General features: G+C 43.0%; 2 long non-coding RNA genes across 2 annotated transcripts; both read right to left on the minus strand.

Annotated features, from left to right (window-relative positions):
• Nucleotides 1–2,884: 2,884 nt before the first annotated feature.
• Nucleotides 2,885–3,719, minus strand: LOC309352232. The gene is made up of 2 exons (XR_014161174.1): nucleotides 3,443–3,719; nucleotides 2,885–3,174 (listed from the first exon to the last, which is right to left on the minus strand). It is a non-coding gene; the product is annotated as an uncharacterized lncRNA (long non-coding RNA).
• A 5,513-nt stretch (nucleotides 3,720–9,232) lies between these two features.
• On the minus strand, nucleotides 9,233–10,407 carry LOC309352279. The gene is made up of 2 exons (XR_014161227.1): nucleotides 10,351–10,407; nucleotides 9,233–9,736 (listed from the first exon to the last, which is right to left on the minus strand). It is a non-coding gene; the product is annotated as an uncharacterized lncRNA (long non-coding RNA).
• Between the last annotated feature and the right edge of the window lie 5,868 nt (nucleotides 10,408–16,275).

The following is a 16,275-nucleotide window of genomic DNA, read 5'->3' on the forward strand; positions in this document are numbered from 1 at the left end:
TCCTGTTTCCTCCTGAGCTGAGACAGACTTCCACTACATGTGACTTGAAGAGGGTGTGGTCTGTTGTACTTTGATGGAGGCGCACACGGCCTCCATGTTCTGATCAGTGTGTGTTCTCCAGTTTGTATGTTGCTGTGTGTTTGGAGAAGTGACTGCTTAGTCGCCATCACTTGGGACTAACTTCTTTATGGAATAGTTCTACAGTGGAACCTCAGGTTGCGAACGTGATTCGTGCGGGAGGCGCGTTCGCAACCCGCAGCGCCGCTTCTGTGCACATGCGGGTTGCGATTTGGCGCTTCTTTGCATGCACAAAGCATGATTTAGTGCTTCTGCGCATGCGCGAGACCAAAATCCGGAAGTAACCTGTTCCGGTACTTCTGGGTTTGGCACAGTGCGCAACCCAAAATCGCGTAACCTGAAGCATCTGTAACCCGAGGTACCACTGTAGTTGTTATGTAACCTAAGCCTGCCTTCAGTGATATGTCTGTGAACCTGAATGAATCTGTGAGTAAACTACTTTTATATTAACATTAATCAGATTCTTGTGCTTATTCTTTTTAAGTGGGATTAGAAGGGATCTTACCAGGAAGGAATCTTTAATAGATAAGTCAGCAACAAGCTGATCGCTGCATAATTTCAAAAGGGGGATGTTTGGAACTCTGTTAGAATATGGAACTTGCTAGCGCAAGTTAGGAAGGATATCGCTAAATAATATATCCTCTCCTGCCTCCCTAATCATCCCCACAGTCAGAGGGAGAAAAGGGAGACGACTGGAAAGAGGAGATGGCAGAAGCTGAAGGAGTAACAGGGCTTAGTGAGCTAGGAGAGTCTGTGGCAGAATCAGAGGCAGATGCTGAAACAAGAGAGGAGGCAGACCAAGAGGCAGAGAGATGAGTCAGGTTGCTGAAGAAGCCAGGGTGTCTCCTGCTGCAACAAGCTTCCCTTCCCTCAGCCTCCCAGGACTCAAAGAGGGATGAAGAGGGAGGAGCAGAGACAGAGGCGTTGGCATAGTCTCAGATTGCTTAGAAAGGACCCAGGGAAGGAGGAGATTTAGGCATCTGTGAGAAGGCTTCAGAGCAGAAAGAATGGTGATTGTTCTTTTCATAACATCATAAAGAGAGTTGGAGAGTTTTAAGGTTACAATACATGGCTCCTTCCTGGCTCCTTCCTTGTCTTTCTGCTAGCAGGTGAAGACTTTCTTGATCCAACAGGCTTTTGGGAATGGACTGCTTTTAACTAATGGGCTGGTGCCATGCTGTTTTTATTGTGATTATTGGTGTGGTTTTAATAGATTTTTAAAATATGTATATCATTTTAATTATTTCAATGTTTAACTGTTTTTTTAAAAAGATTTCCCCCTACCTTTTTAGCATTTTTTATTTTATTTTTGTCTATAAGCTACCTTCAGTCCCATCAGGGAAAAATGCAAAGTATAAATAAATTTCTCCTCCTCATAATCACCAGGCTTTCTCTTGAACGTCCATCTGCAATGGCTCACTATGGGAGAATAAACTGGCCCATCTGTAAAGGGTCTATAATGATGCTATAACAAGTGTGATACTTAAACAAAATTATGCTGTATTGCCCATGATGTTTTGCTCACCCAGGCTCTGCCTTTGCTGCTCACTAGTCAATTTGATCTCTCCCCTTCTCATACTAAATACATTTCATTAGATACGTACCACACACAAGGGTGTCATTTGTAATATTTAGCAAACATCTTCGCTGCATTCTTTGCTCATAGGCACCCCACAGTGCCAAACTGCAATTAAAAAGCCATAACACTCCATCACAGCATATTCAAAACCAATGGAAAAACAAACAACTCATGCTATAACAGTGGTAGTAACATTGCTTTTTTCTTAAACAATGTTTAGGAGTACTCTCATTTTGACTCAAGAATATCACCATTTTACAGTTCTAATTGGGGGAAATAAATACCGTAAATGGACAAAAGTACAAAGATTCACAAAATGTTGAGGGGTATGCGTACCCCCAGAAAAAAACCACTGGGTAGTAATAATAAAACAACAACACAAAGTTCCACCCAGCTGACATTAAAAAACTGACCTTCAGACAGAAATGCCCACTCAACTACAAGCACAAACATTAACAACGAGAAAGGGAATACGATTCGCTTGCCATACTATAGGTTTATAAGGTCAAACTGATTTAGTTAAAAGGTACAATTATGCTCATTCCTGGAATTCAGCTATAATAATACTGCCTGCAATAAAGAGGATTCTACAGCAAACATATTAAAAAAATGAACAGTGATTTCCACCCCCCCCCATTAATTGATGAGGAATCCCAGGATGTCCTGAAAACAAACAAACAAAAGGCAACCCCCAAACCTTTCAATTAGAAGGGGGTGGAGGGAAATCCATCTCTTTTCTAAAGACTTTTAAAGCTTTTGAAAAAGGGGGATTGCTTTATTATGATATATCCAGGGGTAGTCTGAAGCCCAGATAAAAGCTTCTGAGCCTCCGAGTTTCCATATCGTATTTTTACTTAGAGTGTCTAAACCTCTTTGTCCATTTCCACATCACTGGCTACTCAAAACAGCATCATCTGTCCTGAGCCACCTGGTGAGAGGAGCGGCTATCAGGCAGTTGTATTTTTCCTTGCTTACGCTGCCAGGAACATGCACTCCTCCTTTCTTCTGTGCTAGTTTCAGCGAGCTTTTGATGTGGGGTACTTTTAATGAAAGAAAAGGGATCCCCAAACCAGAATGTCAGAACGCAGGCAAAGGAAACGAAAGGAAATAGTAGCACGGGTGGTTGAAAAAGTAGAAAGAGATGTTCCAAAAGGTACTAACTTCCTGTAATGGCAAGCTTCTGTGTACACAAGCCCACTTAAAGAAGAGATTTTATAGACTGGAAAAGACTTTGAAGAAAGCATTTTTTTTTTTAAATGTTTGCTTTCTCTTCCTCCGCGTAGTAACCACATCCTCCCTTCCTTCGGCTCTCTCCAGCTGCTCTCCTTCATTTTGGTTACGCCAAGTGGGTCACTTGGGATACACGAGCATTCAGAACGGCAATGTGTCATTTGGCAGTTAAAGAGGAAGTGCCTTCCGATGACCTCGCTATCGGTAAATGTGGAGTAATTCATCATTTTTAAAAAAGTTTCCTCAGCTGTTAACTTTCAGTGCACGTGCTCCTTTTCAGCCTAAATCTGTTGAAAGCAAAGAGAACACATAAATATATCTACATCCATCCATCCATTGATTCTTACATTTAGGTAGATAGATAGACAGATATAGATACATAGGCACATAGTGACACGGGTGGCGCTGTGGTCTAAACCACTGAGCCTCTTGGGCTTGCTGATCAGAAGGTTGGCGGTTTGAATCCCTGCAACGGGTGAGCTCCTGTTGCTCTGTCCCAGCTCTTGCCAACCTAGCAGTTTGAAAGCATGCCAGTGCAAGTAGATAAATAGGTACCTCTGCAGCAGGAAGGGAAACGACGTTTCCGTACGCTCTGGTTTCCGTCCCGGTGTCCCATTGTGCCAGAAGCAACTGTTAGGTCCATCATGAGATGTCCGCCAGCTTCTAATCACAGATACCAGCAGCCTTCAAGCAAGCACACTTGCCTTATTATCGCTCCCTAGCATCCCAGTGCCAGAAGATTGCCTCCTTCCATTCACCACTTTGCCTCCTCCAAGTGGAAGAAACCTGGGCAGTGCTGAATGTCACATCCATTGCCAGGTGTGTCCTGCTGGAAATAGAAAAGGGCTTTCCCCTTGGCCTGCCTTTATATCCACTCAGTTGCCAAGTGCTTTTGTGACATCACAAGAAACCCACAGCCAATGGCAGCAGCTGGGGAGGCATCATCTTCATTGCTTTGAGCCTCACAATGGCAGGTGCACCTATCAGTGATTGTGTGCTTGTTTATTCAGGACATGGGTGGCGTTATGGTCTAAACCACTGAGCCTCTTGGGCTTGCCGATTGGAAGGTTGTCAGTTCGAAACCCCTTGATGGGGTGAGCTCCCATTGCTCTGTCCCAGCTCCTGCCAACCTAGCAGTTCAAAAGCATGCCAGTGCAAGTACTGTAGATAAATAGGTACCGTTGTGGCAGAAAGGTAAATGGTGTTTCCGTGCACTCTGGTTTCTGTCACGGTCTCCCATTGCGCCAGAATTGGTTTAGTCATGCTGGCCATATGACCCAGAAAGCTGTCTGCAGACAAACACTGGCTCCCTCGGCCTGAAAGCCCAACCCCATAGTCGCCTTTGACTGGACTTTACTGTCCAGGGGTCCTTTACCTTTTAACTTACATAGCACTCTCATTGTGTAGATATAAATATAAAATCTTAGACCAGAACCTTTCTTCTTTTTATTTCTCCTAGCATTATCCTGACCCCATTTAAGGATTTTCCCCATTTGATCCTTAGAACAGATTTACAAAGCCCTCAGCCACTTAGGTCCAGGTTACCTCAGGGATCACCTGAAATTCCAGCTTGATCAGTGAGATCATTGCCAGGAGGATTTCTCATCAATCCTCCAGCTGGTGAGACTAATTTGACAACAATGAGAAACTGAACATTTAGTGTGTGCCCTACCATTCAGTCGTGGCCCTTTCCAAGTGATTGTTCAAAGATACCCAGTGAATTTTGTGGCTGAGCAGAGACTGTAATTCAACATCTCTCTGGCCCAAGTACAAAAGCATTATCCAAATGACTCTCGGAAAAGTATCTCAACATGACTTGCAGCAATTCTACATGCTAGCTCTTCCATGGCTACCAAAACCTATTAGGTTGTAACAGCTATGTGGGTGTTTTTCTTTCCATTCAGCATTTTTCCAGCACTTTGCAGCCTCCCCAGCTGTCTGTGCTGCCTGATTTGAAAAGCTCCACGGGAGAAGTTACCGCCTATTCTCTTGCCCTGAGCTTTACTTGAAATGTGGGAAGCCAGGGAGACTGGCTAAAACACACTTGAGATTGGTGGAGCCACTGATTTTGTTTTTAAGGAAAGTCATTCCTCTTATCTTTTTTTTAAAAAAGTGTCTCCTCTCTCATTTTTTAAAAGCAAAAAGGCTTCACTTAAAAGAACAACAACAAAAACTGCTAGACAAACAGCAAACTGCCTTCCCGTCACCACAAGTTTACTAGAAAGCTCAGCTGAGACTGTCGTTTCAGGAAAGATGATCATCCATCACAGCACTGCAGAAGAAGAAAGTCGCATCAGTACATCTGGCTTAAAACTTGGCTCTGCAAGTTTGTATCAATCTCAATGTCCTACCTCAAGGATGATTAATCCACAAGCTCTGGGCTGCATGTGTCTACCAAGACCTTTCTGTGCTTTTTATCCATTAGTTACTAGCATTTTTTTAAAAGTAATCTGCTAGTCCTTATTCTGCAGAGATATATTATAAAAACGAGGGAAACTTTTTTTAAAAGGCTCAAATAATTATTCTACAATTTCATAGTTATATCAAAGGATCCTTCCAGATGGTTGGATATTTTTGAATTTGCAAGCGATATGATTTGTCAGTTGCTTTTACCCCTGGAAGTTAGTAGTGTTATGAGTTTCTGAGTGCCAGACCACTTTCATCCCAGGATCCAGCAAGTGTTAGAATTTAATTAAGGCTTGAGGTGCTGAGCTGTGTGCTGGACACTGATAGTGCATGGATCTAACAAGTGGTAAAAGCTAATTAAGCCAGGCTAGCCTCTTGTGTTGAGGTGATTGCCTGGGTGATGGGTTATTAAGAGAACATTCAATCAAAGGGACTTGGCATGAGATGGCAAATAGCCCATAACAGATAAAGCCAGAGCTTAGAGGATAGAGAGTTAGGAGCAATGTGAACTAGAACCTTAAAGTTAGGCGTTATGGGACCGAGAAGCAAAGCAGTAGGCAGAGCACGATGCTTGATTTCTGTGTGGCTGTGGCTGTTGGGGTGTTGATGCCGTGAACGCCTTCGTTGTAGGCTCAGGTTGCAGATATGTGTAAATAAACCGTATATCATAAGGACACCACAGTCTCCGCTTTGCCTTATTTCCAAAAGGAAACATGGACCCTGGGTTAGTGCCTGGAACCCTCTTGCACTGCCTGGAGACGGGTTACATGCAAGAGTATGTTTGAGAACACCGGGGCAATTTAGCTGATGGGTAGGAAGAATTCTAGGAAGGTCAGAGGCCACTGGTTTTTAGTATTTGCAAACCCTGAAGGAGCATCTCCATCCCCGTCATTCAGCCTGGACACTGAGGTCCACCTCCGAGAGCCTTCAGTCGATTCCCTCCCTGCGAGAAGTGAGGTTACAGGGAATCAGGCAGAGGGCCTTCTTGGTAGTGGCACCTGTCCTGTGGAATGACCTCCCATCTGATGTCAAGGAAACAAACAACCACCTGACTTTTAGAAGGCATCTGAAGGCAACCCTGTTTAGGGAAGTTTTTAATGTTTGATGTTTTATCGTGTTTTTAATATTCTGTTGGAAGCTGCCCAGAGTGGCTGGGGAAACTCAGCCAGATGGGCGGGGAAGGAATAATAATTATTATTATTATTAAGGCTCTAGCCTGGCCTGACATTATGTAAATGAACATGAAATCTAAATATATGAAAATGGCATGCAACTAAAATATGCAACTATAACGGCAGCCCTTCAAATTCTGATATGTTTACAGGAGGTGGTAGTTCTTGGTGTGAAACAGGTTCCTTGACCCTGTCCTGCTAGGAGTAGGAAATGGGACTAAATACGAATCTTTAATATGCCCTAGGTCTTGGCATGCAAAATGTAGCTTTGGATATAGAAAATCTGAAGTAAGCTTTGTAAATAAGCAACATCCTGCAATTTTCTGCTTTTGAGTCATGTTGGACTCTTTCTCTCTTTCTTCCTGAAAGCAAGCTCCTTCTTTGAAATCTGTTGTGGAAGGGGGAAAAAAAATTCCCAAACGCTGTGAAGGTTATTTGCATAGCTGCCAGTTCTTGTGAGTAATCTCCCCACATTAGAAGGGGAATTATTTTTGCGGTGATTCAAGGGATATTCTGTCTGTTTTGGTTAAGCACCTCCGTGTGTTTTTCCTTTCAAGTCTCAGGCTTTTTCATGAGCTCACAGGTGGTTTTAAAAAATGTAGCACTTCCTTTTAACTCCCCCCCTCCATCGCCCATCTATGAAGAAAGGAAACCTAGAATCTTTTCTAAACAGCAGTTTAAAAAAAGAAGAAAAGCTTGTTTTTTAAAAAAAATTTTTTTGCCTGAAAAAACAATCAAAGACCGTCCTGAGTACATAATGTATTTGGCAGATTGCCTTCTGTTTGGAAATTCCAACTACTGTTAATGGCTGAATGCAACCTTTTACTTGATAATGTTTACAGGCAAAATTTAATAGTGCTCCTGAGGTCAGGGGCAACTCCGGGTCCCAGGATTAAACCCTTACTCTTTCTGACTCAAACCCTTTCTATTGGTTGATTTTCATTTCTCCTTCCAGTAAAGCAGTGTTTCCCAAACTTGGGTCCCCAGCTGTTTTTTGGACTACAACTCCCATCATTCCCAGCTAGTAAGACCTAGGGCATATTAAAGATTTGTACTTAGTCTCATTTCCTACTCCCGGCAGGACAGGGTCAGGGAACCTGTTCCACACTAAGGACAACCTTCTGTAAACATATCCAAATTTGAAGGGCTGCTGTTATTGTTGCATATTTTAGTTGCATGCCATTTTCATATATTTAGATATCATGTTCATTTACATAATATCAGGCCAGGCTAGAGCTTTGATGATGATGATGATGACGATAACAATAACAATAACAATAACAATAACAATAACAATAACAATAACAATAACAATAACAATAACAATAACAATGTATTATTTGTACCCTGCCCATCGGGCTGAGTTTCCCCAGCCACTCTGGGTGGCTTCCAACAGAATATTAAAAACACGATAAAACATCAAACATTAAAAACTTCCCTAAACAGGGTTGCCTTCAGATGCCTTCTAAAAGTCAGGTAGTTGTTTATTTCATTGACATCAGATGGGCGGTCGTTCCACAGGGCGGGTGCCACTACCGAGAAGTCCCTCTGCCTGGTTCCCTGTATCCTCACTTCTCGCAGGGAGGGAATCAGCAGAAGGCTCTTGGAGCTGGACCTCAGTGTCTGGATTGAATGATGGGGGTGGAGACGCTCCTTCAGGATTTGCAAATACTAAAAACCAGTGGCCTCTGACCTTCCTAGGATTCTTCCTACCCATCAGCTAAATTGCCCCGGTGTTCTTAAACATACTCTTGCATGTAACCCGTCTCCAGGCAGTGCAAGATTTCAAGGGTTCCAGGTCAGGGATGATGGAAGCTGTAGTTCAAAAACAGCTGGAGACCCAAGTTTGGAAAACACTGCAGTAGAGGTGTGCACCATTACTGCTTCTTAGACTTTGGGGCTGATCCAGGAGGACTTAAGCCATGGTTTCCTTGTCCAGTAATTTCTATGAAGCTTCCTAGGCATTGGGGTAAACGATAAGTTCATATGAGAAATATAGAATCATAGAGCTGGAAGGGACTGCTAGGATCATTCTAGTACAACACCCTGCAATGCAGGAATCTTTTGCCCAATGTGGGTCTCAAACCCACGGCCTTGAGATTAAGAGCCTCATGCTCTACTGACTGAGCTATCTCACAGCTATCACACCACCTATCAGTTACCTGGCACTAAGGCATTGCTTGGCAACTTTCCACAGGTATAAGCCAGTCCTGTCCTGTCCTGTTCCCCAGTCCTGTCCTTGAATTGTAACCTTGTAGGATGTACTATCTGAATGAACATCAAGTGGATAAGTCTCGTCCTTTAAGTCTTACATAAAAGCAACACTACGAAAAGGGCAAACAGCACCTGCTAAGTTCAGGACATTGGGGGAAGAAACCCGATGTTACTGACTTACAAGGATGAATTGTGTGCTAAATGAAGGACAAGGAATAGCTAATGAACAGATCATATTGTGCCATAGGTAAGGAACTGGAGGTCAAAAGAACACAATATTTGAAGGAAAGAGAACGTGCAGTGCAATGGTGTGCTATACATCTTTACTCCAAAGGAAGTCACACTTGAAGGCCATTTGGCTTATTTTTGGGTAAATGGTATAGAATTGCAGTCATCATTTATGACAAGCTGTTAATATCCTATAGTTGGAGTCATGGTCATTACAGTCAGGCAACTCCCGGTCTCCTATGACTGGATTTTTTGAAAGTTATTACCTTGCATCAGTACCTGCTGATTTTTATTTTTATTTTTGGATCAACTATGCATTAGGTACTCACTTTTTAGCATTGATTCTTTATTTAGTAATATCTCCCCCCCCCCCGCAATTTTTATTTTTATTTTAGTTTGTGCCACCTTTTCATCCCCCAAGTGCTGCTCTGGAAGCTGTCTCTGAGAGCAGCCACTGAACAACAGATTATGAATCCTGCTGCTGTTAGTAGAAAGATATCTCTGGCAGCTGGGGTGGTTTTCAGTTGGATTGAGTCAGGAAGTTGCAAATGATGCCTAAAGTGGGAAGCAGCTGCAAGAGTCAGGAGATGCTGCTGGAGACTCTTCAAATATTAGAAGAATGTCGGTGAGGTCTAAGCTACTTGCTCTTTTCCAGCGAATTTGCGGAAAGGGCATTTTCGGAAGCCTCTCCCAGAGGCCCTTTGCTGCTTCATCTGGCAGCCTTAAATGGCTTTCTGGCAACTGTCCAGGGTCAGGGCAATTCAACGGCCACCTGGATTCTGTGTTCAAGGGTAAGTGGGAGTGGAATTCTCCCTGAGAAGCCTTCAGTCTGTAATGAAAAAAGAGAGAAAAGTTTATTTGCACTGGGAAATGAAAGAAAGTACAGTTGAGATGCAACTGCCTGAGAGCAATGCGTGTCTGCAGATGTAGCCATGAACTCATTTCTAATCTACGTAAACGCTACCTGCCCCTGATCGCATATCCGTATGCTTGTAAAAGAAATCCATGTGGCTTGACTCCATAAAACAGAGCTGATGATGTTGTCATTATCTCTTAAGCCAGGGGTAGGCAACCTAAGGCCCGGGGGCTGGATGTGGCCCAATTGCCTTCTCAATCCAGCCCGCAGATGGTCCGGGAATCAGCGTGTCTTTACATGAGTAGAATGTGTCCTTTTATTTAAAATGCATCTCTGGGTTATTTGTGGGGCCTGCCTGGTGTTTTTACATGAGTAGAATGTGTGCTATTATTTAAAATGCACCTCTGGGTTATTGGTGGGGCATAGGAATTTGTTCATTTCCCCCCCCCCCCTTCAAAATATAGTCTGGCAAGCTACAAGGTCTGAGGGATGGTGGACAGGCCCACAGCTGAAAAAGGTTGCTGACCTCTGTTTAAGACAAGGCAACACAGAGGAGTGAATAACCACCCAGTATGCATTGTCCTTACCCAAAGGGACTGCTTCAATCGCCCTTACTCACAGTGAATCACACTTCAAGTACAGTAGCTTGGGGTGGGGTGGGGGGAGAAACCCCTTTGATTTAAATGCCTGACTGCCTAGATTGCATCATAATGAAGCATGCCGGAGTCCTTGGTGAAAAACCCTGTGGGTGATGTCAGTGTTAAGTTGTTGAAGGGCACCTTAGCTGCATGTCTGTTGGTCTTCAATGGGATCTTGCTGCTCATCTTTGTCTTCTGCTGGAGCATCCTTTGTAAACAGCTGCTGTGACACTAGTGAAGCTCTACTGACTCAGCATAAGTGGGAGCAGCGTCTGACTCAGGCAGATATTACAACCGTAACTTTAACAAATGAGAGCTAGGGGCACTCTGAATGCACAACCCCCTCCCTACACTGGTAATGTTTCCTATTATTATTATTATTATTATTATTATTATTATTATTATTATTATTCAGTTTATATACCACCTTTAACAGAAGGTCGCAGGGTGGTATATGAAATTAAAAACACATTACAGAGCATCAACGATAACAAACGTAATAAAAAGCATGCTGACAGACAGCCTAAGGCCCACGGGCCGGATAAGGCCTGAGGGACTCTTTTATCTGGCCCGCGGTGACCGCTGCCGCCACCTGCTTTTACCGGCGCGGCGCTGCTGCCCACTTCCGGGTTGGAGAAGCACCGGAAAGAGCTTGTGAGCATGCACAAGCGTTATTTGCACATGCACAAGCGTTATTTCTGGTGCACATCCGGGTGGGAGGAGGCATGTGCACATATACACAAGCTATTTCCGGTGCTCCTCCGACCCGGAAATGCGCCGGAAATAGTGTGTGCACATGAATATGGGCACGCGCTCCCCCGCCCTCCGGCCCGCCTTGCGATCAGCGCTGGAGACACCGGCCCGAGGCACGGAAAGTTTGCTGACCCCTGGCCTGATAATAAAGTAGTCATCATAATAACAGACCTCTCGCCCATGCTTTCACAAGCCATAGATTACAGTGGTCCCTTGGGTTAAGTACTTAATTCGTTCTGGAGGTCCATTCTTAACCTGAAACTGTTCTTAACCTGAAGCACCCCTTTAGCTAATGGTGCCTCCAGCTGCTGCTGTGCCCCTGGAGCACGATTTCTGTTCTCATCCTGAAGCAAAGTTTTTAACCCGAGGTACTATTTCTGGGTTAGCGGAGTATGTAACCTGAAGTGTATGTAACCTGAAGTGTATGTAACCCGAGGTACCACTGTACTTAATAGCCATAGGCCTGGGTAAAAAGGAATGCTTTTGCCCGGCACCTAAAGATATGTAGCAATGGCGCCAGGTGAGCCTCTCTGCGGAGAGCATTTTGCAGTCAGGAAGCCACCACAGAAAAGGCCCGTTCTCTTATTATTAACATTTATTAATATAGCACCGTCAGTGTACATGATTCTGTACAAAACTATAATAATAAATTTGCAGCCTTTTAAAATATGTATATTTTATTGAAATAATTTCAGTTATAAAAAAATAAATAGATACAGAAAAAAGAAGGAAAAGTGAGGGGGAGTAAAAACAAAGATGTGTGTAAGAAACACACACACACACACACACACATGCAATCTAAGATACTCTCATATATAAATTGACGTTGTGTTATTATCCTAATACTTATGTATATGTTAACAGCCTACCACATTCTGTATTAACTCATTCCAAATGTTATCATATATATTCAAACAAAGTCTGTGCCTGTAAGCAGTCCGTTCATAAGTTGCGAGTGTTGTCATATTGTCAACCCATTGATCAAAGGGTATCATATCTTTAGTCTTTCAATCCATCATACCTGTGATCAGTGATACTGGGATTCTGAAACTGCCATCAAAATGGACTCTATACGCGGGACTTTTGTCTTTGAGACAATAATCATTCCAAAGCAGCTATTATGTGTGATAGCTAGCAAGTGTGATAGATGTGTTTCTTCAATTATAAAATCATAGTTTCCAGATTAACAAAGCAGGAGGTCATTACATTATGAGTCAAAATGGCATCATTGGGATTGCAAAGTGTCATCCGTAGGATGCGGACATCACAGAGCAAAATCAGAGGTTAAGAAGCATTGCTCCTATTCCAAACAGGATTTTTGGGAAGGTTTCCTGAAGATGGCATGAAGCCACTTGAACTTGGCTATGTGCTACTATCACAAAATCAAACCAGAGTGAAGGAAATGTTTACTGTCTGTATTCTAAATCCCACTTTGAAAAACTGTCGATTGTACATTCCACATAGCATGATTTTTTTAATCGAATAATGTCTCAAACACACACACGATTTGGCTCAGTCCCAATCACCACTTTTGTTGTTGTTGTTGTTGTTTAGTCGTTTAGTTGTGTCCGATTCTTCGTGACCCCATGGACCAGAGCACACCAGGCACTCCTGTCTTCCCCTGCTTCCCGCAGTTTGGTCAAACTCATGCTGGTAGCTTTGAGAACACTATCCAACCATCTTGTCCTCTGTCGTCCCCTTCTCCTTGTGCCCTCCATCTTTCCCAACATCAGGGTCTTTTCCAGGGAGTCTTCTCTTCTCATGAGGTGGCCAAAGTACTGGAGTCTCAGCTTCAGGATCTGTCCTTCCAGGGAGCACTCAGGGCTGATTTCCTTAAGAATGGATAGGTTTGATCTTCTTGCAGTCCATGGGACTCTCAAGAGTCTCCTCCAGCACTCAAAAGCATCAATTCTTCGGTGATCAGCCTTCTTTATGGTCCAGCTCTCACTTCCATACATCACTACTGGGAAAACCAAAGCTTTAACTACTGAGCTATAAACAGGAATCAAATCACAGAATGGACCAGAAAACACCAGATTGGTTGTATGCCAGACACAACTGGCAAAAACGTACTTGATGTCCAGGTTTGTCCAAGCAGTGCAATGTTTCAAATGACAACTCTGTATCCTTCCACAGATTATCAGTGGAAAGAACTTGTGTGTCATGGCACAGCACTGTTAACACAGTTTAATCAATGAAAGTGCTCAGAAAAGGCTGGTGGTTAATTAATTCATTTGCTACTCCTGCGCTCTGACTCAAAAGCAAAGGATTGGAAAATTATAGTCCATATTGATCATAGATCAATGTCGGCAAATGTTAATGACTATCAAGCCCTTATTCAGCCCACAAAGGTGGCTCTCAGTAATTTTTATTGATGAGTAAAAGCAGGAATCATTGATTAAATACATGAAGGAGCAGAGGGTTCTTAAACAAGGAACATTTCATTAGAGACCCTGATCAGTCATTTTCTTATAATGACTTTTGTTAAGAAACTCCACCTATTCCTTCTTATTTGCTGCTGGAATAAATACAAGAATAATCATTCACTGCTCGGCTAACTCATTCTGGTTTGAATGTTGCTCTGATACCTGGTTCTAAACTGATCTGTATTCTGTTCTTGGCTACAGCTTTCTGGTACATGCACAGGCAGTGAAACAGATGCATTGGGCGTGTGAATATGTGATCTTCTGTGCAGGCTGGGGAACTGTGATAAGCCAGTGGGCCACACTTGCTCATAGGCAACTTGCCAAGGGCCACATGCTAGCAATGGGTGGAACTGAGCTCAAGCAATGGATGTGAGTCTTGTTTTTGCAGACCTTCCAAGTGTCCCTATCTTCCAGGGATGTCCCTGATTTAAAGAAGCTGTCCTGGTTTGTGATTTGATCCCAGAATATCCTGCTTTTCCTTAGGATGTTCTTATTTTCATTGGAGAAATGTTGGAGGGTATGGAATTATTTGACCCCTAAGATTCTGTATGAAAGAACTTCCCAGTGGATTGCGGTTTGGTTATTATTTCCTCTGCGTTGCCCTTTTCTCATTCCTGATGCCGAATCCATTTGGTCTGAGTGTAATTCTCGAACGCAGCTTTAACCATCAATCCATTCAGTGTGGAATGGAATTCTAAGAACATTAAAAAAACCACCCCATTTAATTGACACTCTTGACAAACAACATAACAGGCTAATTGGGAATAAACGGTGTGAAATAAATTTAGTGCAGGAGATTTCATGATTCTCAGCCGCGGGTTGTCAGCTAATTTATTCGGTAAAATAGCAAATGGCATGAATTAATTGGCACTTGCCTTCAATACTTACTCCGTGGCTGCTTCTTTTCTGCTGCCGTATTCACTGGAAAATTGGAGCTGTGCACATCCGTATTGTTACTGCATTCACCAAATTTTCACCTGTAACTGCTCTGCTCCTGACTGCTGTCTTAGGCTCCAGTCCTATGCACCGTTATCTATTAAAGCACTATTGTACTCAGTGCCAGATTAACATATAAGCTAAACAAGCGATAGCTTAGGGCCCCACTCTCTTGCCCCCCAATTCACTATTAATATACCTCATCTTAATTGTATTTCAGTTCAACAATTACTTTGATAAAATTTTGTTATGTGCAAATGGCTTTAGATACCTATTAGGTCCATAAATTACCATATACCATATATTCAACACCAAAAAAAGCAACAGTTTGTTGTTGACAAAGGACAGCTGAGCATATAAAGAGCCCCATTATCTTCAGTAGCTTAGGGTCTCATCAAACCTAAATCCGGCTCTGATTGTACTTGAACTTAAAAAGGTAAAGGTAACCCATGACCATTATGTCCAGTCGTGGACGACTCTGGGGTTGCGGCGCTCATCTCGCTTTATTGGCCAAGGGAGCCGGTGTACAGCTTCCGGGTCATGTGGCCAGCATGACTAAGCTGCTTCTGGCGAACCAGAGCAGCGCATGGAAACGCCTTCCCGCCGGAGCGGTATCTATTTATCTACTTCCACTGGTGTGCTTTTGAACTGCTAGGTTGGCAGGAGCTGGGACCAAGCAACGAGAGCTCACCCCGTCGCGGGGATTCAAACCGCCGACCTGATCGGCAAGCCCTAGGCTCTGTGGTTTAACCCACAGTGCCACCCGCGCCCCACTTTAACTTACTTCCAAGTAAATATGCATAGGGCAGGGATGCCCCCTCCCCCTTTGGTCAACATAGAATAACCTTGAGCCCCACAAAATCTATTTTGTTAGGATAGGTCTGGCCTGCACTGGCCAGGCTGATAGCCTCATAAGCTGAAACTTTTTAATATTGAGAGTGCTTTTCTTTCTCTGGTGACAACATCATTGGATCTGATAAGGGTGATGTACAAAAGTAGCAGTAAGAAATTTAGTCCACTGGTCGATTAAGATGTTCTTTCTCCTAAGGACTAGGCTCTTGTGACCATAGAAACTATCCCTGTGACATCAGCATGGGAGATAGGGGCCAGGAACATCTTAGCATCGCAAAGGTACATCCTTTGTTTCCTCTTGCACTCTTAATTTTGATTAGCAAGGAAGGAGCAGATAATGACAAAATGGTGAGACATTTTATTTTGCACATGTATCAGGATTAAAAAAGCATGAACAGCAATTTATAAAATCCAGAAGCTCACACTATATTTTTGCAACTCGGCCAGTACTGTATGTAATTATACTAGAAAGGAAGGCAGAGCCATGCGAGACACAAATCTCTTAAAAATTGATTCGGCACAAAATAACCCACCCACTTCTTTTAATACTATTATTTTGATGCTTCTTATGTATTTTTGCCTCTCTGGGAGAATTAAGTAGGATAATGGGCTATCTGCTAGATTTTCTGGCAGAAAAGCTCAGGGTTTAAGCAAAAAAGAGGAGATTTGGCTATGGCATTCCAACAAAGAATATCCTTCAATATTCATAAAAGCTATTTCATTCCTAGTTCAGCTACTGTGTAGAAGAAGAGTGATATTTTCTTCATTTAAAAGCAACAAAGTACCTTTCTAATAAGTATTAACGCTCATCCTAGGCTTTATGACTGCTTCATTTAGAATGAAAAGCAAATACAAGATTAGTTGGCCAAGTCTCAAAGCTGCCAGGATTCTATGCTTTTACTTTCTT

This window comes from Podarcis erhardii (assembly GCF_964252035.2).
Source record: "Podarcis erhardii genome assembly, chromosome: 11".
NCBI lineage: Eukaryota > Metazoa > Chordata > Lepidosauria > Squamata > Lacertidae > Podarcis > Podarcis erhardii.